This window comes from Lontra canadensis, unplaced genomic scaffold, assembly GCF_010015895.1.
Source record: "Lontra canadensis isolate GAN:19392208 unplaced genomic scaffold, GSC_riverotter_1.0 scaffold141, whole genome shotgun sequence".
In the NCBI taxonomy this organism is placed as follows: Eukaryota; Metazoa; Chordata; class Mammalia; order Carnivora; family Mustelidae; genus Lontra; species Lontra canadensis.
The window spans coordinates 1,066,459-1,091,577 of NW_022631135.1; the positions used below are offsets into that span (position 1 = coordinate 1,066,459).

General features: G+C 39.9%; 1 protein-coding gene across 19 annotated transcripts in view; it reads right to left on the reverse strand.

The window, feature by feature from the left end:
- The window catches only part of EPB41L2 (erythrocyte membrane protein band 4.1 like 2), a 218,621-nt gene that overhangs the window by 127,659 nt on the left and 65,843 nt on the right, over positions 1-25,119 (reverse strand). Inside the window, exon 1 of one of the 19 annotated variants that reach the window (XM_032843467.1) lies at positions 10,644-10,806. The exons of 17 other annotated variants lie outside the window; for them this stretch is intronic. The gene's annotated coding sequence lies outside the window, so the exon portion shown is untranslated. Of the gene's footprint in view, positions 1-5,363; positions 5,608-10,643; positions 10,807-25,119 lie in introns of those variants that run through there. One more of the 19 variants, XM_032843466.1, reaches the window with a different exon arrangement.

The following is a 25,119-nucleotide window of genomic DNA, read 5'->3' on the forward strand; positions in this document are numbered from 1 at the left end:
CTAAAAAGACCAGGATCAGAATTCCAGCTGTGTCTCCCACCAGCCATGCAACCGTAGATGTTACTTAGCCTTGCTGAATTTCATTTTCCTCATAAGCAAAACAGGGATAGAATACATACTTACCGCAGTGCTCTCAGGGTTAAATTAGATGCTCTACATAAAGTGCCTGGCATGTAGTAAATTCATAATAAATGGTGAGTCACTGTCATCCAATACGGGTTCTGGGAAAAAAGGCACTATGTCCCTTTGTTCACTAAAAACGAAAGTAATAGTAACAGTAAGAACCAAAATAACAGTGACAATATCAGCTATTTGTTGAGCATTGTTCTAGAGACTCTGCATGTCGCAATTCCTTTAATCTTCGTGACTCTTTGAAGTAGGAACTAAGATTATTCCCACATGACAGATGCAGGAGGAAAGACAAGATAAAGGATTTTCACAAAGCTACATAACCGATACATGGGAGAGCTAAGATTCAGAGCCAGGCTGTCCGGCTCCAGAAACCTTACTCAATACAACCACCAATCCCAAATGACTTCATTATACTAGAACCTAGCATAACCCTGACAATTCATTATCTGTTGAAAAAGCCAAAATCAAACTATTACTACCCATTTAGTGTTTACAGTCCTAGGCGATATGTTCTAACCAAGCCCCTAGACAAATTTCACCTATTTTCAGGATGTGGATTGTGTATTTTAGGACTTTCTCTTGAAAAGAATGTTTCTTGAGTCCTTTCACACATAGGTACCAGATACCAGCAACGTAGATGAAAAGGATCCTCTCAGTCTAGTGGGGGACAGAAGTAGCAAGATGAGCATTAATATACATTCAAAACACTCATTACTGGTTCAGAAATTTTGGTCATTTAGATTCAGAAATTACTACTAGTTTGAAAAGCTGACAGTTTTCTTTAAAGTAACCACTGTCATATCTCCAGGAAGTCACACAATGCCCCTAAGTGGGAACTCTCAGTTAAACTCTTGAAATGCAAAAAGGCATCATGCTTCTTAAAGAGCACCTAATTCTCATTCTCAGTTGTGTTTGCTGGAGATGTATTTGCTCTCTAGCAAAATTTAAGTAACCTGAATAAAAAAGCCAAAAAAAATAGTCCTGGTTATAAATTTCTTCAACATAAAAAACCACTTTGTTTTGGATTTTTGAACTGGCTAAGGCTGACCAACCCCCAACTGGGGTGGGGGAGAAATGGCTGGAAGAGAAATACAGAGTTAAGAGGAATACAAAGGACACAAATATGAAAAGATGCTCCATCACACTCATGGTAAAAGACATGAAAACTAAAAATTCAGAATGAAAAACTCCAAAAGCTTCGTCATGTAATCGCTGAACAGACTATGGAAACAGACGCATTCTTATGTAAGTGCCAGAAGAGAAAATGGGTACTAACCAATCAAATTTGCCAACAGCTATCAAAATTCCAAATGTGTATACACTCTAAACCAGTTATCCTGCTTGCGGGAACATATGCAATAGATACATCTGCATATACGTAATGTAAAACAATTATGTATGAATGATTCATTATAACACTGCTGTAGCAAAAGATCAATGCCCATCAACAGGTGACATTATACAGAATACTGTGCAGCTATAAGGAGATTAAAAGAAGGTATCCATCCCAGTTACAGAAATATCTCTGAGTTACACTGTGAAGTACAAAAAGCAAAATTCAGGGGCGCCTGGGTGGCTCAGTGGGTTAAAGCCTCTGCTTTCAGCTCAGGTCATGATCCCAGGGTCCTGGGATGGAGCCCCACATCGGGCTCTATGCCAGGGTCCTGGGATGGAGCCCCACATCAGGCTCTCTGCTCAGCGGGGAAGCTCCTTCCCTCTCTCTCTGCCTGCCTCTCTGCCTACTTGGGACTCTGTCTGTCAAATAAATAAATAAAATCTTTAAAAAAAAAAAAAACTAAACAAAATTCAGATCATACGTGATGTATAGCAGCTTACAGGTTGAAAGCCAGGTGTGTGGCATTCACAAATACGTGAATACACAGACACATACTTGCATCTGTGTGCATAAAAAAACAAACAAACAAAAAAACAGGGAAAGACAGACAAGAATTGAGAATAATTATGGGGAATGGTGAGAGGATACTAGGTAGATGAGGTACAGAGGTACAAATATGGGAGACAAATTTTTCATTGAGAAGTCTGCACAAACTGAAGTACTTAAAAGCTTTACTAAGAGAACAGTATTTTGCATTAAAATATCCAAAGCATGAAGTGAACCCAGTTTGGTTGGTCTGCTTCCTTGGAGACAATCCAAAGGCCACAACTGCCGTAAGCGACAGAGCCAACTTGCTCTGTCACCTAGTTCTGTCCTCACAGATGAGGTATATGGGTGCAAAAGCCTTCCAGCCAATTACAGCTCAAAAATACCATTAAGATAGCCTAAAATAAAATTGATTTTCTGGCATTTGAGGTTTAAAATCGTTTCTATATCCTCTAAAGAAACGGATTGCCCATAGCCTCCAATTCAGTCTACATCACAAACCCGGCCCTTGTCCTGTGTAGGCTGTTGTCCTAAGCAGGGAAAGCTCAAAACCTAAGCTTTTAGAGTAGGCCAGCGTCTTTTAAGTAAATCAATTCTTCTTTCATTAAAACACACACACACACACACACACACACACACACACGGATCCTAAGAAAACCTTGCTCATTTTTTATCCTTCTCCCCTTCGGTGTAGAGTTAAAACAAAAAGGTGTCTTCTGCTAACAGTAACACTGGTGCATCTGCAGGTACGCCAAAAGAATTATTCCTATCCTCTCCTGGAGGAGTAAAATCAGGGAACCTGGAAATAGATTTCTCTAAAAGTTGAAAAATTTTTTAAAGGGGAATAAAACAGAATGGTAAGATTCTTATTAATCTTCTTAAGCTGGTCATACATAAACATCCCGGATCTCTGTCAGCAGCTCCCTCCACATTTATAGGGAAAAGCACAAAAAAAATTGGTCTCACAAGCACAAGGTCATGTTTCCTCTCTATACCCCTTCCCTGCCCACTTCTGCTCCTAAGCTCACAGGAAGAGGGTAAAAGTTATGTACAGATGAGTACTATGTGTTCCTACTACAGCACTATGCATCTGGCGGCTTCTTGATTAATGTGTTTTGTGATGTTCTTAGTATTGGAGCAACATTTGTACCACCATCACATGACGTTCTACAGAAAAGAAAAATACACGAATGTGCGGTTTCTTCCAGGGTCACCCATAACCAGGCTCAAAACAGTGCAAAGCCAACACCAGCAGTCTGTCCTCATCATGGCAGACACCAGGCAGTAGGCTTTTTCTGAGCTCATCCCACAACTACCTTCTGAATAGGATCCTCACCCAGCCCCATCAGAAAACTCCCTTGGTATCAACTGGTAATCTACAACCAGCCTAATATTACTTCTGTGTGAATCAAACTCCAAATTCTTTAGCTAAAAAAAATAAGTTTTTTAGTTTGGCAGGCTTTTCCCAAAGAAGCTAATGACAAATCCACCAAGGTTAACTGCACAGGATAAATGCAGAGGCTGCAGACGCTGCATTTTAATAGGTCATAAGACAAAGTCTTGTCAAAATCAATCAACTCGCCACCCTATGACAAGGCCACCAAGCTGGAGCCTACACTGATCTCACACTTTCAAATCCTCTTCTCCATAAGCTTTGAAACACTGCAGTCAACAGGCATAAATATCTAACCGTAGCCAAAAAATATCATTCACTTTTAAAATTTGGATCATTAGCGCTTCTGCCATTTCACATATTTACACCCACACCAAAGAGTTATGCCAACTCACAGCATCTATCCGTAAAACGGGAGCCTAAACTGCATGACTTTTCTAGCTTCGGTAAGCAGATCCAAATGTTGACCCTAGTCGGGTGGGTCAGCAGAAGGAGCTATAGTCTCTTAGCATATGGACCCCCCCGAGCCCAGGCAGGAAAAGCTGTTATTACAATGGAATTAGAGCCAGGTCACTTGGAATGCCTAAAACCTTTTTTTCCCCCAAGTATTGCTACTCTGAGCGTTAATTTAGTTCAAAGACGACTTCACTTATTAGTAAGAGCCTCAAACAACTACTTCTTAGGTGGGGCTGGCTAGGACAAGGTTTCACTTTGGCTAAATATATTTCTATCTTTAGCAGTAAGCATTTCAGAATTCAACATTTGTAAACCTGACTCGGTACAGGATCCTGCTGGAGAACAGGCCAGGCATTCAACCTCTGGGGTCACAGAAAAATACAAGCTAACCTCAATGTCAGAGTTTAAAATTTCCCTTTCCAACTCTATGATCCAGGTGGGATGGTGAACTGAGGGTCGTCAAGGTATCCTAGCACGTGTCCAGGCAAGCGACACCGGGACAGGGTGGGGGATCTGACGGGCAGGCTGTACAGATCACCAGAATCACCTGCACAATTATTTAGTCCCACACCCAGGCTGCCAATAATTTTAAGATACCATTCGTTGTTGGGCCCCAAAACAGAAAACTTCTACTTCCCAAGTACATACATGCCTCCCTCCCCCAAATATACCAGTTCATGACGCAGTGGAAGGACAGCACTGGTTCCTCACAGAGTCGGCAATAAAGGAAGGCACGGAGATCAGCCGGCAATCACAGTGGGACTGCTTGTTTTGTTAAAAAGGAACAGGGAAACAAGGTTCTTTCTGAAAGAAGGTCGTGAGACTGGTAAATTCTAGCAGGAAAAAGCAGGAAGATAGTTTTTTCTAAGTCTGCATGTCAGAACCTGGGCAACTGTGGGGAGTTGTCCCGTTTCTCCAATGTGACTCCAGGTTGAATATTCACTAAAAAAGAGGTTAATACCTATCCTTTATTCTCTCTATATTTACTTAGGGTGTGATAGCATCGAAACAACACACATTTCTCCATCAATGTTAATGGCCACTAGTCAGCAGATGCTTTAAAAAAAAAAAGGTGAATTCAACCCTGTGCCAGCCACAATACAACTTCTTTTCACCAAATGAGTTAGCATGAAAATGAAGCATTTTATAAACTAAAATCTGTCACCCTTTGACATATTTAAAAAAAGTAACTGTACACTATCAACTTACATAGCCCCCACCATGCTCAGGAGTCATTAACTTCCATACAGTATACTGTGCACTGGACAAATCAACTGAACAACGGGACAAGTACGTCCAATAAACCAGCGAGCTTCATTATTCTCAGATGTCCCACCTGAACAAGCACTTATGTTAATGATAATCTACAAAATTCAACATCTGTCTAGAAAAATGCAAACAAGTAGGCCAAAACTGAACTCTGGCCACAAAAAATACCCTTTTCATAGGACTTGGACCAAACATAATGGAACGTATTCCCTCGCCAAACACTATACTTACCCAGCTTCCATGTACTCTGTACATTAGTAGTTTCCAAATTTTCAACCTCCTGGATATTGACAGACTCAAAAACAAACTTTCTTCAAAAGCAAAAACAAGCAAGGATATACCACAAAACCCACTGTTACAACATTGAGATTTCCTCAAAATCTCCCCTTTAAAATACATACGCAGCTTTTTAAAAAGTACATCGTGCCCGTTGTCTGCTGTTCCCTGTCATTAGGAGACTGTGGAAAGCTGATCGAAAGCCAGCTTCCAAAAGCTTAATGAGCAAGCCTGGCCCCACCCAGGCTGGACCCCGCTGGTGGAAGGCATGCTCAGTAGAAAAGCCCAGCTTGGTTCCAAGTTACTTCAATCCTCAGCTAGAAATCCACACGGGTCAAAGAAAAAGTCATCTCCCCGCTGCCTGTTCTACCCAATAAATGAACACTTTACAAAAAGAATGGTTTTAATAACGACTGTGATTTTATGCTTATAGTTGTTATAATTCTACTATTGCTGAAAAACTTCTCCATTTTTGCATCATTTTGGCTTGGCCTTGGGTTTGCACCCCTCAACTTTTCCTTCCGCCCCTCAACTTTGTTTTTATTTCTGTCATTTTAATCTACCCTACAAATAGACACCAAAAGCATATGTCTATAACATATAATCTAAGCTTCCTCAGTAAACTGCATCATTTTCAGATATACAAAAACTGGATAGACACATAGATATTTCATTTTTAGGTCTTGAAAACTGGACTATTTTGATGCATTTGTAAAAGAATTTGCTTATTCACCCTGTATTTAAAAATAAAGGCTCCTTTTAATTTAGATTTGTAGGTACAATCATACAGTGACAAAGCTGATAATGCCTTTTGTTATTGTCAATCCTAAATGAGAAATGATGGATACAAAAGGTAATCCTATATCCATAAGTCATACGAATATAGACACATAATGGAAAGCAAAATACATTTAAAGGCACTAAAGGAAAATGCATTAATTTTAAAATTCAGGTCAGAGAGATCTGAGAAATGACTAAATTTTCCTTAATTGTCCAATACCAACCCTCCGCCCCTTACATTTCCACCTAAATTCGGGTGTAAATGTGTGTTCCAATGCAGGTATCTACACTAGTAAATAAGATCCAAGATAGACTCTGGATCCTAGTACACATTTTTACCAACTCATCCCGCTATCATATTGCTCTCCAACAAGCAGTTCTTAGGTCAAGGAATATTACATGCTCACTTCACCTATAGAGTCTTAAAGAAAAGCCTTAAAATACAACAACAACAACAAAAACCCACAAAAGATATTTAAATAAACAAGATGTCATCTGTAGCCACAGGGAGAGAAAGGTAAGCTGTGCTTTATGGTAACCTAGTAAAAATATGTTCCAGTAGCCTCTCTGAAGAGATTGATCTCCGTCAAAATAAATACAAAACTTGAAAAAAAAAAAAAAAAAAGAAAAAAAAGGTAAAAAGTCCATTCTATATAATGGAAGTAAACTTTAGTAACCAAAAGGGAGATGTGGTGAGTTTTGGGAATTTTTTTGTGGGGTTTTTCTGGTAGAATTTTCAAGTAGAGCCAATCTTCGTCAGTTCAAAGCATCATCTTTTATTTAGACTATGTTATTCCTTTAATATTAAATGTGTTTATTAAGCAGTGTTATGCAATGGCAGATTTCAATATACTTGAAAAAATATTGGCTCCAAACCTTTTTCTGAAACATATTACTCTGTGGAGACCCTAAGTCTCCAAACTCCTGACACGTAGTGCTGCACCCCGTGAAGCTGACAATGGTAGATCTCCACAGTCCATTGCAGACATCTCCTATCACCCCTGGACTCCCTATACTCTTAAACTCTCCTACGGCTCTAGACTGAATTGTGTCCCCCCAGAATTCATACATTGAAGCACTAACTCTCAATGTGATGATATTTGGTGATGGGATGTTTTGGATATAACTCGATTTAGATGAGGTCACAAGGGTGGGGCCACCATGATGGAATCAGTGCCCTTGTAAGAGACACAGCCCAGAGCTTGCTCATTCTCTCCTGTTCTCTCTTGCTTCACTGTGTAGCAGCCAGCTACAAGCCATTAGAAGAGAGCCCTCACCAGACAAACGCCTTGCCAGCACCTTGATCTTGGACTTCCAGCATCCTGAAATGCGAGATAATGTGGTACTGTCTCAGAGCAGTCCAAGCTGATTAAGGCACCTACTTTCTGAATATGGAGCCCAATGCTACTGCTCAAGCGCCTCTGCTGTCTTCAATATGAAAGATCCTGCTCTTAAGACATCTGAATTTCACTGTTTAAACAAAGATTAAGAAAAGACAGGAAAGTGAGTTTTATGGCACCATAATTTGGAAAGAGAACAAACCAGTCCTATGGTAGATAAAAAGAGAACACAGAAAATACAAGTGAGTTTCCCAATTCATACACCCAGTAAGGTGGTAGACTCAGCATTTACACCAATTCCATCTGTCTTCAAAGCCAAGGCTACTTGGCGGTATCACAGTGAGCTCAGCTGCTTTCCCAAGCCAATGTACTTTTCCAGCAATGCTGCATTACTGCTATTTTAACACCTTTGTTCTCCAAATGGGTAAACTGAACCCAAAGAAGCGAAATGACTTCTCAAAGGTTACTCAGTGGGTTACTGGCGGAGAAGTACACAAACCAAGACCAGGGTCATTTAAAACGTTCATTCCCAGTAAGATTTTAAATACGTTAAAGTACACAAAATATATAAGGTGAACATCCACTAATGTCTTCCCATAAAAACACTGTTAATACAGATTTGTATCTATTACATCTGTCTTGGGAAGACCCTAAATCATGTTCTGACATGGTCCTTTTTCTCCATTAGAAGAGGTAATTAGGGGCACCTGGCTGGCTTGGTGAGGGGAACATATAGCTCTTGGGAGTAGAGATTACTTAAATAAAACTTTAAAAAGGTATAGTGAGTAGGGAATTAGATTATCCTCAGAATACTTTTTGTTCTTTTAGAATGCTATTTTTTAAGTATTTGGGGAGTTGGTCAGGGTTAGAGTATGAGACATTTTTCCTATATTTGTATATGTGGGTTTGTATATAAATAGAATTTTATGTTAAATCCAGTATCATAATTTCCTGACTTTTAAAACTATTATCTTCTACTTTATGAAAACAAAACAAAACAAAACAAAAAATGTAATTGACTAGGATGTAGAGGACCCAATAACCTAACCGGTCACTCATAACTCCCAAACCATAAGAGACAGAAACTCTGTGCAGAAAATAAAGTTACCAGTGTTGCAGAAAGACAATGATGACCATTCCTTTGGATCCTCCCACCTTTATCCCGCTAGCTTCTGCCTGAGAAGCAATTATCATCTATCACACCAGGGGGAAAAAAAGCAAATATTTTTCTGGCATGACTCTAAAATAACCTAAAAAATACTCCCTAAAACTCACTATTTTTGATTCTACTGATTTTACAGAGAATCCATTCTTCCTACCTACCAATCAGCATGCAAGACCATACTTCCTGAACAAACATGGAGAAAAGTTTTATCATTCTTTTAACCTCGATGAGCTTCCACTGGTCTGTAAAATGTTGTAACAGCCCACATTTCATCGTTGTTATCTGATATTTGATGTCAGCAAAAAGAAAAAAAAAAAAAAAGCCCACTCACTAGTTCCATGGCTTCTTTGCATAAGTTCTCCTTTGACCACATACCACCACAGTTTAGCTTCTCTCAGATTCTAAATCCAGAAAAACTTCCACAATTTGCCAAGTCTCATCCCTACCACATTTTTAAAAATGTAATATTCGAAAGTACTATAGATTTATGAGACTTTGGAGGGGAAAATAAGCTATATGGCCCTAGATTTTTTTTTTTTTTAAACAAAGGGCTTATAAAGAATAGGAACAGGTATGGGGGAGGACAAAGCATAAAGAGGTGGTGGTTAAGAAACCATAATCAAAAAGTTAATGTTCTGACACCATCTCAAAGGTGTTAAGATAAAAGGATTTGTTCAGAGCTTTAACTCAAAAGTCAAAAGCATCACTGTTAGAATTATACTTTCAGGCAACTACCGTAACCTAGCATTTACTTTAAAATGTATTCTTTTCATTCAGTTATGTCAAAGGATCATTTGCTGAGTTCCTCCTTTGCACCAGACACTAAAGCCTTGGGCTCAAAGGTTCTTCCCCATTCCAGCCCTCCGAGAATTCACCAGTCTGGCAAGAAAGGCAGATACATAAATAATTACAGCACGTGGGATAAGGGCTACAGCAGAGGGACAGGAAGGGCACAGCAAAGTGGACAACTCCCTTGAGGAGGCCAAAGAAGAAACTTATGGTGTTTAGGCTCCTTTGTATTGTTTTAAATGAACAAATACCACTGCTAATAATGTGGCAATGACACCCACTTTGCCTTAGATGTTAAAGACAATAAAAGCATCCACATAAAAAGCAGAAACAAAGACCTTGCTAGCATCTGGGAAACACCTTCAAATGGCCAAACAAAATGGGGTTTTCATAGAATAAAGAATTTAAAACCAAAAGGGATCTCGGCATCCATGTACTTCTAGCCCCTGCCTTTCATAGGTGGGGAAGCTAAAGCCCAGAAGTTAGACAACTCGTCCGTGCTATGCAGTAAGCCTGCAGCAGAGCCCAGACTGGGGGTCACATTCTGACTAATAAATAATCCCACTGTCTTTCCCTGGAGGACGTTACCCTGGCTGGATGAGAAGGAAAGAGCAGAGACACTAGTATGGAAAAAGCAGGGCATAGAGGCCCTTTATGGCTCTCCAATGGCCAGAAGGCATTAAGAGCCCAGAGACTAGGCATCTGGTGAACCTCAATGCTCCTCAGCTCTGCCCCCACTCTCTGCACCGAAGAAAATCCCTACACTCCCATTCCTTGCTCCTACCAGGGCGAGCCTGGGACACGTTACAGCGTATGGGATATGCAGCGCACAGCTACGGATCATGCCCTGGGCACGTACAACACCAGAGTGAGCCTCTCCTCATATCACCCGCGTAAGTCCTCCCTCTGCCTGACACAGGCCTTAAGCGCTTGTCTGGGCACCCACGTACTTTCAAAACCTTATCATTTGGTGAGCTCCGTCATTTGAAAATATAGCTCCATTTTATAGCTTCGCCTTTACAACTTAACTTTCTGGGGCTGAATGATCAAAGAAAACCCCCAAGCACAGGTGCTAATGTGCCTTATGCCCACAATCCACAGGCCCTGCCCACCCCAAACAATAAAGCCAAACCTGAATCAAGCCAGCGTACTCACCATTACCTTTGCCTAGGAGATCTTGATCTCAGGTCTGTACTCTTGGGTTTTGCTAAGATCCTTTCATTCGCTGAGGACTGCTCTTTGTTTATGGATAGCTATTGGGGTTACAGACCTGGGTAAAACTTGGCTCAGGCAGTGCAAGAGAAGGGTATTTAAATAAAGATCTAGAGGGCAGAGAAGAAGAGCTCAAAAGCAAGCAAAACGATTCAATAGTAACAGACTTGATGAGGCAAGAACACTCCCCACAGTGACATCTGAGCTGACCTTGAAGGATAAGGAGGAGCTTACTGGGCTGACTGGAAGGGGCAGAAGCACAGCCCTCCCCGTGGGAACAGTAAGTGAAGGGCACAGAATCAGGAAAGATAAAAGCACCGAGGAGAACGAACGGTAAGTACCCCATCTGCCTGGAACACAGGGCGAGAGTGTAGGAGACAGACAAGGGAGGCAGCAGCCAAGTCATGAGTGATCAGTATACTAAGTTCAAGTGCTTTAACTCTATCCTGCAGGTGATGGAAAATATTAATTTTGCATTTCTGGAGGATTATTTTGGCAGTCACGTGAGAACAAGTGACACAATGAAAGGAAACTGGTTAAGACAATGCTCCAGTGATCCAGGAAACAACATCTAAACTAAAGGCAACAAAGATGCAAATGAAGAGACAGGAGTCGATAAATACTTAGGAGGTAAAATGGACAGAAGGTGATAATGAATGACATTGTGGGAGTAACGCGGAACAAATTTCCCAGGTTCCTGGCAGTCAAGGTCAGACAGTGTGGTGCCACTAACATAGACCGGGATTTCCAGAACATGTAGGAAACAGGGATGACAGAAAGCCCAAGCCGCATTTGGACTGAAGGGACGGTGTACAGCTAGGTGAGGGCTGGAGATGTGTGTCTGAACCACACAGTCCGGGTTTCCATGCTCAGATGTGGAACTAGTTGGTCCATCAGTGTTATCTGAAGCCACAGAAGTAGATGAAACCCCAGGCAGAACAGAAGAGAAACGCTCAGGATAAAGCCCCAGGCAGACAGAAGGAAGCTGTAAGGGGGGGCCAGAAGGATCGGCCTAAGAGAAAGACAGCGAACCGTGAACATATTGCCAGGAGGGAAGAGTCAGGCTGGGAGGAGTGGACAAGGGGGCCAAGGGCACATTGCTTCAGGCACCAAGAAGGTTTTTAAACCTTGTGAAAAGACGGCTGGTAACCTCGAAGAGTGAGTTCAGTGGACAGGAGGAGAAACAGCCAATTGGCCAAGGAATACTGGACAGGGAAGGGTAAGTAAGAGCCAAGTGTAGAGTCCCCTCCAGCTTAGCAGTGGAGAGAAGGCTAGAGGATAGGGAAGGAAGAGCTACGGGATGTACAAGGTTGTGGGAAGATGTTAATGCACAGGAGACGTTCTAGGGGTTCTGTTCGCTGCAGGCTTTTGGTGGGAGAGACCACGTAGGGAAAGGTTCGAGACAGGAAGGAGAAAAGAGGAAAATGGATGGCGGGTAGCTCAGAAGGCAGAAGAAAAAGGATCAAAACCACAAAAGCAGCTGTGCCGGGCAGGCTCAGGCATAGCCCGTGACTCTCAACTCTGGGTCAGGAGTTGGAGCCCCAGGCTAGGGGGAGAGGTTACTTAAAAAAGTGCACGCAACGGGATGCCAGGGTGGCTCAGTCAGTTAAGCGTCTGCCTTTGGCTCAGGTCATGATCCCAGAGTCCTGGGATGGAGCCCCACACAGGGCTTCCTGCTTGGCAGGAAGCCTGCTTCTGCCTCTCCCTCTGCCTACAGCTCTGCCTACTTATGCTCGCTCGCTCGCTCTCTCTGTCAAATAAAGAAATAAGATCTTAAAAAAGAAAAAAGAAAAGAAAAGTGCACATGTGCCGGCACACCTCCCCCCCCACAGAAGAGATTCATCTTGGACAGCAGGAGGGACACCCCCACTCCAGAAACCACAGGGAAGGTAACTGGAAATACACATGGGCCAAGAGAGGAAGTGGCCTGAGGAAGTTAGAGAGATAGGGATACATCTAAAGCCCTGTTCTCCATCCCAGATAGCTTTGATACCTTCTTTGGAGGGTTTTTTTTGTTGTTGTTCTTTTTGTTTATTTATTTGTTTTTAAAGTAGGCTCCATGCCCAATGTGGAGCCTTATGTGGGGCTTGAAACTCAAAACCCTGTGATCAAGACCGGAGCTAAGATCAAGAGTCAGATGCTTAACCATCTGAACCATTTCCAGGCACCCAAATACCTTTGGAGAATTTAAAGGAAGAAAAGAAAAACTGAGGAGAAAGGGAAAATCATGGAGAAAATATGGTCAATCCCTAGAATACACTCACTGAGAGCGCTCTTAGCAGTCACGTCAACACAGGATTCAAAACTGGTTAAACTGAACTATTTTCAATATGAAGTTACTGGTGTTTTAAAAACTTCGGGATTCCCTGAATAATCCTCTAATACATTAACTTGATTTGTAAGTCAAAATCCAGTAAACTACCCAAAGGAAACATAATCAAACAAGTGCCATCTTCTTCTCAGTTTAGCTGCAGAAAAGAAGTTAAATAGCTCACTGAAATCACAAGGTTTGGAGAGGGATGTTTTAATTGGAGCGTATGCCAAGGATTTGGCTAAATGTATCTTACAAGACACAAAAACTATAACTGTAATTCCTATTCTCACACTGTGAAGCCTGTGTCTCAATAAAATGCCAGTTTAAAAGACAAGACAATAAAGACCACCGTCACCACCAGAACCCTGTAAGAATATGTGAAAGGTTATAAAACAAAACTCCTTTTATAGAGTTGAATCCTTTCCAGGGTGGGCCTTTAAGACATTCTGACAGTGCACACAAATACTATCTCTGGAACAAAACCAAAAAGGCACAGCTGCAAGACATCTTCCACTGAAGTAGTAACGGACTCAATAGCAGCCCTTCCTTTGGGCAAGAGAGTCTATAAAAGCCTGACGCAGAGCTATTTTCCCCTACCAACTGCTTCGTGGAACTACTTTCTCCTGATCCAAACGATAGCTTTATTAAAAACCTAAAATGGACAGCGTGGACAGTATAACTTCACAATAGATTTGTGAAAGAAAATATAAATAAAACTTGAAAATAGTAACTACTCTCTGGTTTTCATTAAGAAAAAATCCCCAAGTGAACCGAAACTATCCTAAGAATACATGGAGATACATATTTTTTAAATTACAGTCCTTCACCATCACAAACAGGAAATTTGGAAGGATTAGCAGGATTTGTTTTTCCCCCAACCCTCTAAGAAGTTAGTAACCAAAAAAATTAGAATGATTAGCAACAGTATTCTCAATGCTGATGTATTGTGAACTTATGATATGGATATTTATGACAGCTAAGAATGAAAAAGTCAAAGACATTTTGAAATCAGTTAGGAAGAGCCGACAACAATTCAGGTAAGCAAATCCATTATTTATTTGCCATGCTTTCCCTGCTGTAGTTTTGACTGTTTCTATAGCAACACCCAACAAATTCTCTTATACAAATACTTCTGCAGCCAAGATAAAAACCAATAACCACTTCTCTAATTCATTTCTATTATGGTTTCCAACAACAACAACAACAACAAAATCAGCCTTCTGGGGCGCCTGGGGGTGGCTCAGTCCGTTAAGGGTCCAACCCTTGATCTCAGTTCAGGTCTTGATCTCAGGGTCTTGAGTTCAAGCCCCATGTAGGGCTCCCCACTGGGTATGGAGCTCACTTGAAAAAAAAAAAAACAAAAAAACAGGGGAGCCTAGGTGGCTCAGTGGGTTGAGCTGCTGCCTTCAGCTCAGGTCATGATCTCAGGGTCCTGGGATCGAGTCCTGCATCGGGCTCTCTGCTCAGCAGGGAGCCTGCTTCTCTCTCTCTCTCTCTCTCTCTGCCTGCCTCTCTGTCTACTTGTGATCTCTCTATGTCAAATGAATAGATAAAAAAATCTTTAAAAAAAAAAAACACAAAAAAACAAAAAAGCAAAAAAACACAAAACAAAAACGAAAACAGCCTCTCCCTAAGTTACATTCCAGAAACTTGAAAACCTAAGGCTTAAATATACCAATTGCAGATACTGCACAAGTTAATGACAAAAAGTATAATTCTGTTACTACTTTGGCAATAACTCATTTTGAACAACAAAAGAGATGAGAGCAAAAGAAAGTAATTATGAACAAATGACTTGGAAAATTATCTAAATTCTAGAGAAACAGAACACTGAAAACTTTCTGCCAAAATATAAAGCAAAAATTCAATATTCTAATGCCAGAAGATAAGCAAATTTCTCTGCGTTAAGTTTCAGACATGCTTTCAAAATCTCTTGTTAGTGCTATTGTTTTGAAGTAAACAAAATATTTTACCAATAGCAATAGGTCTACCTATTTTGTGAGCAAGCACTCCACAGAATGTTTACAAATGTCCATATTTATGCCTCAATATATCTCTGCAACAGCAAGTATTACCAACTTCATTTTTATACGTGAATAAAATGAGCCTCAGAGAAAGGAAATAACTTCCCTTACTAAGCCTGGAATGCAAAAGAGTACAGCGAGAAACTGTCAGTCCTACAGTTAGACAACCTGAATCTGAATCCTGACTTAACCCCCTCACTATGTAGGAGATAGATACCCGAGATTTGAATCCCATTCTATTTTATTTTAAATATATCCTTGACATTACACCCTGATGCGTATGCAACCTCCCCATTATATGTAGCGAAACACCAAACTCAGCCTTTTCCATAAAGTCCCACCTACCCATGCCTCACACTTCCAGGTAAACTTCATACGTAAGGACTATCCTTAACTGTTTCTACTCTACCCCATACATTTTTCTCAAAGATTCTTTTAGAGATACATAAGGAAAACTGCAAAAACACAACCGAAAGTGCTGGATCTTTCTATTTTCCAGACATATACATATACATCAACGTACACTTACCTGGCATATAAGGTTAATAACAGCTAGATACACCACAGCATGCCTTCTTTAAAGCATGGAGAGGCATTTGGGAAGACCAGAGCAGTGCAAAGAAAAAAGCCATACCTATAAACTTGTGAGTTAACTGTAAATGCATTTAAAAAAAAAGTATATGTCCTTGGGTACTACAAACACATACCCCAGATTTCCCAGAACAGTTCTGATTTTAAATATTCTATCCCACTCAGTAGTGGGTTTGGGACTAATGAGTAACTGCAGGCCAGAGCGGTAAATAGAAGAAACTTAAAACTTTACCAGAAATGGTAGATTCTCATTGATAGGAAAAAGGGACGGCAAGATAGGTGGAAAAAGTCCTCAGGGTGAAGCAGTAAGATGCACAAGACATTCTGGGAGATCTGGGGGGATCAGGAACGGTAAGTAGGGCAGTGGGCTCACCAGGATCACTCAGTCAGTCAAATACAAAGGTAAGCCAGAGGCTGTGCCGCAATAGGGTATTTGGAAAGACTGTCGATTGCTTTGAAGTCCAGGATAAGGACTTGAAGCTAAAGAAGACAGGCTAGCCCTCCTAAAATCTGTCGGGGGTTGAAGTCCAGGATAAGGACTTGAAGCTAAAGAAGACAGGCTAGCCCTCCTAAAATCTGTCGGGGGTTTTGTTTTGTTTTGTTGTTTTGTTTTAGTAAGAGCTGTATGGAGCTACCATACAAGTCACCCACTTCAAGTGTACAATTCAGGGATTCTCAGTATAGTCAGCTGTTGCAACCGTCACCACAATCTGAGAACACTGTCATCAACCCAAAAAGAAACCCCAAACTTCCTAACTCATTCTGTGAGGCCTGATACCAAAGCCATCACAGAAAGAGGAAATTACAGGCCAGTATTCCTAATGAATATGTTAGCAAAAGTCCTCTGCAAAATACGGGTAAACTAAATTCAGCAAGATATTAAAAGGAACTTACACCAAGACCAAGTGGAAATTATTCCAGGAATACCAGGGTGATTCAACCCACAAAATTCAATCAATAATCATGTTCATGAAAGAAAAATGCAAGATTCTCTCAACAGAAAAAGCATTTGACAAAAATCCAACATCCCTTCATGATAAAACATTCAACAACCTAGGAATAAAAGGGAACTTCCTCAATGTGATAAAGGGCATCTACAAAAATGTACCTCACACTTAAGGGTGAAAGCTTTCCCTCCTGAGATCAGGAACAAGACAGATGTCCTTTCTCACCACCTCTAATTCAACATTGTGCTTAAAGCCAGTGCAATTAGGTAAGAAAATTAAATAAAAAGCATCCAAATAGGATAAGGAAAAAGTAAATGATCTCTATTGGCAGAGGGCATGATTGTTAGATTTAAAATCTTAATTTAAAAAAGCTAGTAAAAGAGTTCAGCAAAATTGCCAGCTAGAAAACTAATATACATATTCAGTTGTATTTCTATACGTAAACAATCCAAAAATAATCCTACCTGGCATCAAAAAAATACAAAGAAGTAAATTTAACCAAGTACGTAAGACTTATAAACTGAAAAATGTAAAACATTGCTCCTAAAAAAATCAAAGACAACATATATAAACCATGTCCATGCATTCAAAGACTTAATACTGTCAAGATGGCAATAATCCCCAAATTGATTACCAGATTCAATGTAATCTCTGCTAAAATTCTAATTGCCTTTGTCTGTGTGTGTGTGTGTGTGTGTGTGTGTGTGCGTGCGCGCGCACAGAAATAGGCTAATCCTAAAATTCATATGGAATTACAAGGGACCACAGATAAACAAAGTGGAAGAATTCACTCTTCCTGACTTCAAAATTTATTACAAAACTAGAGTAATCAAAACATAGTGGTACTGCCATAAGAACAGACACACAGATGAGAACAGACTTTAGAGTCCAGAAACAAGCCCATACATCTATAACCAATTGATTTCAACAAAGGTGCCACGCCCACGGGAAGGAACAGCCTTTTCAACAAAAGGTACTGAGACAACTGACTGTCCACATACAAAAGAATGACTCTGAACTCCTCCACCACACTATATAAAACAACTCAAAATGGACCAAAGACTTAAAATACTTTAACTACAAAATTCTTTAAAGAAAAAGAGTATACATCTTCATGACTTAGGATTTGGCAACACATTCTTAAACACAAGACCTAAAACGCAAGCAACAAAAGAACAAATGAACTAGACTTCACCAAGATTAAGAATGTCTGGAGTCAAAGGACACTATCAAGAAAAGAAAAGAGAAATAAAGAAAAAATAAGCCATAGAATGGAAGAAAGTGCTTGTACCCCACAAACCCAATAAGGGTACACAGAATATACAAAGCATTCCTACAAATCAACAAAATGACAAACAAACCAATTTAAAAAGGGGCAAAAGACTTGGATATATATTTCTCAAAGAAGATGTAAAAATGGCCAATCGTCATTGACGATTGGAAAAATCAGAACCCTCATACATTGCTGTTATCAGGAACGTAAAATGGAACAGCAGGTCAGAAGGTGATGTGAGGAAGGGGGATGGAGAGTAACTGCTTAAGGTATACAGGGTTTCTTTTGGGGAGATGAAACCATTCCGAGATGATGAGGACATTGCAGAACATCTGAATATAATAAAACCACTGAACTGTATTTTTTAAAATGGTGACTTTCAGGTTGAGTGAATTTTATTGTATTAAAAAAAAAAAAAACAAAACCCCACCTCAAAGCATTTAGCTATCATTCCCTAAAACTCTCAGCCTTAGACAAGCACTAATCTATTTTCTGTCTCTATAAATTTCACTTTTCTGGACATTTTACATAAAAGGAATCTTGCCATAGATGGCCTTTAGTGTCTGGATTTTTACTTGGCATATTTTCAAGGTTCGTTCATGTTGTAGCCTGTATCAGTAGTTCATTCCTCCACACGCCCAAGTCACATCACATCTTATGACTGGACCACATTTTGTTTATCCATTCATCAGCTGACAGGCATTTGTGTTGCTGCTACTTTCTAGCTGTGAACATCTGTGTACAACTTTTTGTGTGGACATAGGTTTCCATTTCTCTTGGGCACGTACCTAAGAGTAGGACAACTAGACAAATCAAGCTCTATATTAAGGTTTTCAGAAACTGCCAAACCGTTTTCCAAAGTGGCTGCAGTATTTGACATCTCTACCAGCAGTGTGCACAGATTCCACACCCCTGAATATCAGACTGTGGCAAAGTATGATGATGACAACTAAATGTTGCTCAAGAAGGATAAATCTGAGGACCCTGGATTGGAAAGGAGAGATAGTAAAAGCAGGGATGGTCTAAATGGAGGGCTACATAAAAAAAGCTCGGGGCGGGGGGGGTGTGTGTGTGCCTGGGTGGCTCAGTTGGTTCAGCGTCTGACTTTCGATTTCCACTCAGGCAAGTCATGGTGTCGGGGTACTGGCATCCAGCCCCGCACTGGGCTCTGCACTCAGCAGAGTCTGAGTGTCTTTCTCCCTCCGCTCCTCCCACCGCTCAGTGTGCTCTCTTGCTCTCTCTCTAAAATTAATAAGTAAAATCTTCAAGAAAAAAAAAAAAAAAAACTCCCATGGGTGGGAGAAATGGGGGAGATGTTGGTCAAATGGTACTAACTTTGTCGGCAGTAAGTTCTGAGGATCTGATGTATAGCCTGATGACTAAAGTTATTAAGACTGTATTGTGTACTTGAAATTGGCTGAGAGTAGATGTTAAGCATTCTCTTGACTCTCCCCACAAAAAAGTCACCGTGAGGTGATGGATGTTTAATATGCAGGGTGAGAATCATCCCACAATGTATCTTTGTATTAAATCATCATGCTTGTACATTTTAAATATATTACAATTTTGTCAATTACACCTCAATAAAGCTGGGGGAGCAGAATAGGCTGGTATGTAAGCAGTAATAGTAAAGACAAATTAAGGACTGATATTAAATTTCAGAGGAAAAAATCCATAGAAGTTGATATCTAAATAGACAGTACATAAAGAAAAGCCATACTCAAAAGATAATATCAAACTTTCAGGCCCAGAAGACTGGGAAAGGCTGCGACTTTGGATCTTGATCAGAAATCAAGGAAAGGAATGATGATTAGGGAATCACCCCAGAATGGAAAGAAAATTACCCTAATTCTAGCATTTGTTACTATTAACTTTTTACCTTATTTCCAAGAAGGGACTATTCTTGAAAGTTTAGGTAACATAACAGAGAAAAAACCAAACCACCTTAGAACCTAGAATTTCCTCAAAAAAATTTTTTTAGAGGACTATTTGCCTAGCAGGGCATCAAAAGGGGCTAGAACTAGTTAAAGTCTGCAGAAAAAGAACAGAGTTCAGGCACTATAAAAACTAAACATGGTAAATGGAATCTACCTACTCAGGCAGGTACAGAGTCACCTATGTGTTTTTAGTGAGAAAATAATTCAGAAGAAAGCCTCAGTGCCAGGAAAATGCACTACAGGAACACTGGCTAAAAATTAGCTCTGCGGGACAAGTTAAGTGCTAAGAATGAAGGACAGGAAGCCCAGTATCAGATCATTCAGGAATCATTTCTTCACTCAGCAGACACTTATTGAGAGTCTATTAGATGCCAGACAATTGTGAACACAGATGTGATAACTGCCTTTGTGGAGCTTATAACCTGCTGGTGGAGAAAAGCAAATAAAGAGTCAACTGGGGAGAAGGGAGGTTATTCAGGAGGTGCATTAAACAGGGAGGAGGCCCAGTAGAAGAAAGAGACATAGAAGAACAGCTTCCCATCAGAAATTATATCTATATTGAGACACAAAAGTAGAATAGGAGTGGCAACATGTACGTAAGTCTAGAGAGGAGAGAAATTGTAGATGGATGAGCAAGGAAACCTGATTAGTATGCTGAAGTCTAGAACAGCAAGAAATTTATAAGGTAAAAGCTACATTAAAAAGTTTGGGCGGGGAGCCTGGGTGGCCAGTGAGTTAAACATCTGACTCTTGGTGTGGGTTCAGGTCATGATCTCACAATCGTGGGATCTAGCTCCACATTGGGCGCTGAGCTCAGTGCGGAGCCTGATTCAGATTCTCTCTTCCTCTCCGCCCATGTGTGCTTCCTCAAATTAAAAATAAACAAATAAAAAAAACCTGGGCTTCTCCTGAAAAGCAAAGTGGTATTATAAAAGGATTTCATGGGGGCGCCAGGGTGGCTCAGTGGGTTAAAGCCTCCGCCTTCCGCTCAGGTCATGATCCCAGGGTCCTGGGATGGAGCCCCACATCGGACTCTCTGCTCAGCGGGGAGCCTGCTTCCCCCTCTCTCTCTGCCTGCCTCTCTGCCTGCCTGTTATCTCTGTCTGTCAAATAAATAAAATCTTTAAAAAATGAATAAATAAAAAATAAAAAAATAAAAGGATTTTATGCACAAAACTAAAAAACTTTATACTGTAGTCAGGGTAGGAGTTTTAAACAACAGATTAAATAAAAACTAGAAAAAAGCAGGAAAACCAGACAGATCATTACATATTTATCCAGATAAGATGTGGTAACTGTATTGTTTTTTTAAATAAAATATTAACAAATGTATAGTCACAGTCTCCACCTCCCCCTCTTCCAAAGTGTATTCTTCCACTGTAATTTCAATTTTGAAAGCAATTTGACTGATTTATTATGGAATGGGCTGAGTTATTGAAGAATTGATCCATAAACACAGGAGAGACTCAAGGTAAAACTGATAGGGTTGGTGTCTACTGTTTAGGAAGAGGCTGGTTTAAGGAAGAGTGTGAAGGCTGCTCTATACTGTGATGAGAAGGTATCAGAAAAATTTATAAATTGATAGAGATTTTGTTTGCTGTACTTATGAAATCACTTGTTTTTCAAGAGAGCACAGTAAAAGTAAATGGTTTGTCAACTTTTTGTTAAGTTGAGACTTGCGTTTCTTTGGCTACCAAGGTTAAAAATGGACCACGAGAGAGCTGAGCTTTATGAAAGTTGCCATGTCTGAATACGGAAGGTGTCAGTGGAATGGGGTGGACAAATTCAAGAAATAGTCAATTAGGACAATGGTAAAACTCTGGTGACACATGAGAATTAAGGGAGAAAGAAAGAAAACAAAGATAAAGAGCATTTAATTAGACAGCAAAGCCACTCCCTGAAACAGTTATAGGAAGAGTAAAAGGCTTGAAGACAAGTTAATAAATTCAATTTAAATTGAGTAACAGAAAAAAAAAGAGGTATATAGAACAGAATAAGCCATTAGATAAAATGGAATCAGAAAAAAATTATTCAGAGGAAGACATTAAAATAAGGACAGGACAAATAGAAAACAAATAGCAATATGATCCCCCAAACATCAATAATTACATTAAATATAAATGATCTAAACACATCAATTAAAAGACAGATTATCAGACTGAAAAAATTAAGACCCAATTCTATTCTGTGTATAAGAAATCCACTTTAAGTCTTATGACTAGAAACAAGGGAAATGGTATGAAGAAGCAAATTGTGAGGTACAGAATTATAACAGCAAAGCAAAGAGATGGTCCTAGACCACAGAAATGAGGATTTCTGTTTACTGGAAGAGTGAGGGGGAAAAAGTCTAGGAAAAAAACTCTTAATATTACAAATAAGTGGGGTCCATATACAACGTTTAGGGTATATTAGTAAATGTCCTAAAGGTTCTTACAACCTAATCACACAAATTTTAATTACTAGACTGTCTAAAGTATGTCAACTTTATGGTTGTAATACTCCTTTCCTACCCTTATTTCCTCTTTCCTCTTCTACCAGGTTAGTAATGCACACCTCCATGGCTGTGTCCTTTTCCACACCCACATAAAACACAATCACAGTCACATGGTGGGAGGCGGGGTCTTAGGAAATCTGTGTGCTCCATCAAGTATGTATTTACAAGGCCTTAACAATTAACAAAGCCTCTTCACCTTTCCCCCACTGTATTCCTATTTAATAAACTTAAGCTAAGATATTTTCAAATGTCTAATTTATGTCTCAAAATAGAAAGCTCTTGAATATCCATTTTGCCTCCCTTCATAAATCTAATGCTGTATTTTTGTTCTTTGACTCCCAAAATGCCTACATTCTTTAAAATATCGATGCACAATGTTGTCTGAACTTTAGCACACATACAATTCTACCATTTCTTAAACTTTGAAATAAAATTCTCAAGGAACACTCTGAGTTGTGCTTAATTACTAGGAAAGGTGAGAACAATATGATGAAGATCCAGTATGTTTAGCATGTTATCTTCATCTTATCCCTCTTTAGAAAAAGATGGTCTTTGCAAAAGAAAAGCATAAAAAATATTTTTGAGCTTTTATTTTGAGAAGACTTAAAAGTTCATATCCATGGTTGTAATTTGTTTCTCTTGGATCTAAACATACACCCACCCATTGGCTTCAGAAAAGTGCTTGGACAGAAACCTGAGACACTGATACTTCCTGGAATTTCAATTGAAATTAAAAAATTTTAAAAAAATTAAAAAAAAAAAAGAAAAGGAAAGAAAAAAAAAAAGAAAGAAATATCCTCTCCATGAAGAGATAACCAGCAGCAAATAATGCAAATGCTCTTTTAAATTAATACCAATCTATAAAAACCTATTCCTGCACAAAAAATACATTCATTCATTCAACACATAGTTCTAGAACAACTATTAAGAAGGTGATTCCTCTCACACACTTGATACACAATAAGATTCCACTGAATATTGAGCAAAATGGTTCACTAAGAAAAATTTATTTACTCCCAGTTTTGCAAGGCCATTTGTAGTCACCAAAATGTCTCCCTTGTCTTTGCTACTGACTGGCTGCCTCTCCATGGAAACAATCAGATTCTTAGGAGCAAAGACTGCAATCTTACACTCATATCCCCACAGCTTACCACAGTACTTGGCATCTAGTAAGGTAGCCAAAGAAACATTTGATGATGAATGAGTAATTGAATTGTATTCATTTCGTATGCAGCTACAAACAAAATCCCAGTAATACACTGAAACAGACTCAGTACAGGTATCACCCTAGATCCTTTCCTAGCTCTTCATCCAAGCTCACTCAGTGGTCTTCTCTCTGTATGTAAGGCTGAAACATTATTTTTGGATTTTTAGTATCAGTTGGTCTTACTATGAACTTATCAGCAGCTCAGGCTTATTCATCTTTGAATCCCTAGCCTGGAACACAGTAAGAGTGGGCTCTAACTTGTCTCCTAATGTAGTGCAACAAATTCCAAAGATACCTCCTAAAATCATATTCCCAAGCTTCAGACTATTATTCTGTAGTAAACACAACGTATCACAATTAAGTTAAATATTTTATCCTAGTTCCCTGTATAATAAATAGTACACAAAGGGGAAAATTCATAGCACTAGGTTTTACTATACAGAAAAACAAAACGAGGCTTCCTTGGACAGGCTCCTTTAATGAACAGTAAAAGTCACCAGAACAGACACCCAGGGTAAACAGGTATTCTCCTTAAAACCTGGCATGTATTACTTCTAAAACATAGATATCTGTAATTAGGCCTCTTTCTTTAATAATAATAATAATAATAATAATTTTTAAAGGCTTCCAGTGGTTTTGCAGGGAGAACGAAGACTAGACTCCTCAGTATGAGCTACTAGGTTTAGCAGTTGCTGGCTCCAATCCAGATCTTCAGCTTGTCTTCTGCTTCCCCTCCCCTGACCTCCAGCCATACCAGCCTCCTCTACACGAAATAAATTTTCATGCTTCCGTGTCCTCATTAATGCTGACTCTCCTCTGTCTAGACTGTCCACTTCCCGTGTCTCTCCTTGAAAGAAGGAAAAAAAAAATCCAACCCAAGTTTCCAGGTATGAGGTTAAAAATAAGCAGTATGTGATCAAACCTAACAATAGCTCTTCTACTGATTTTTAAAGACAGGATACACAGAATAAAACGTGGGGTCAGGAGGAGCCCAATCAAGTTATTTGGCAGTTTATGGTGTGCACACACATACATGCTCATCAACCACAAGGCCCTGGAAGAGAAATCCAGTAGATGGTAAACCAACCCAGTGGGGAGCCTCTACCATTCCGACAATACCTACCAACAGAGTAACCAAGATACCAAGACCAGTGAAGTCAGACTAAAATGGGCTAAAAATAATGCGGTCCCTCCTCTGAGACAGCCCTGACATATACATGGTAGCTCACCAAGGCAGTCCTCCCAATGGACAGAACCTAGGGCAGTAAGATCTGATCAGGAATCACACTTCAAAGGCAAATCATGCCTAGAGCAGTCACTGCTATAACTTATCTAATCATCTACCCCATGATCCACACAATTGATGACCTATGGAATGGGATTTACAGCTATTCAGTGGGAAAGGACAGGGCAAAGCATGGTCCTGAGGGAAACCTGAACAATGAAACTGACCACTGACACAGAGGCTGAATGGAAATGGAACCAGAGGCAGGAACATCACCAGTAGACTATGTTCTGAGACAGACAATGCCTATAGGTGCAGTAGGTCAATAGGACTTTATAGAGTCTGGCCTCGGGGAGGGAAGGACCTTTGTGATTGTACCTATAAAAGCTACAGTGGAAGTTTATATATTGGAT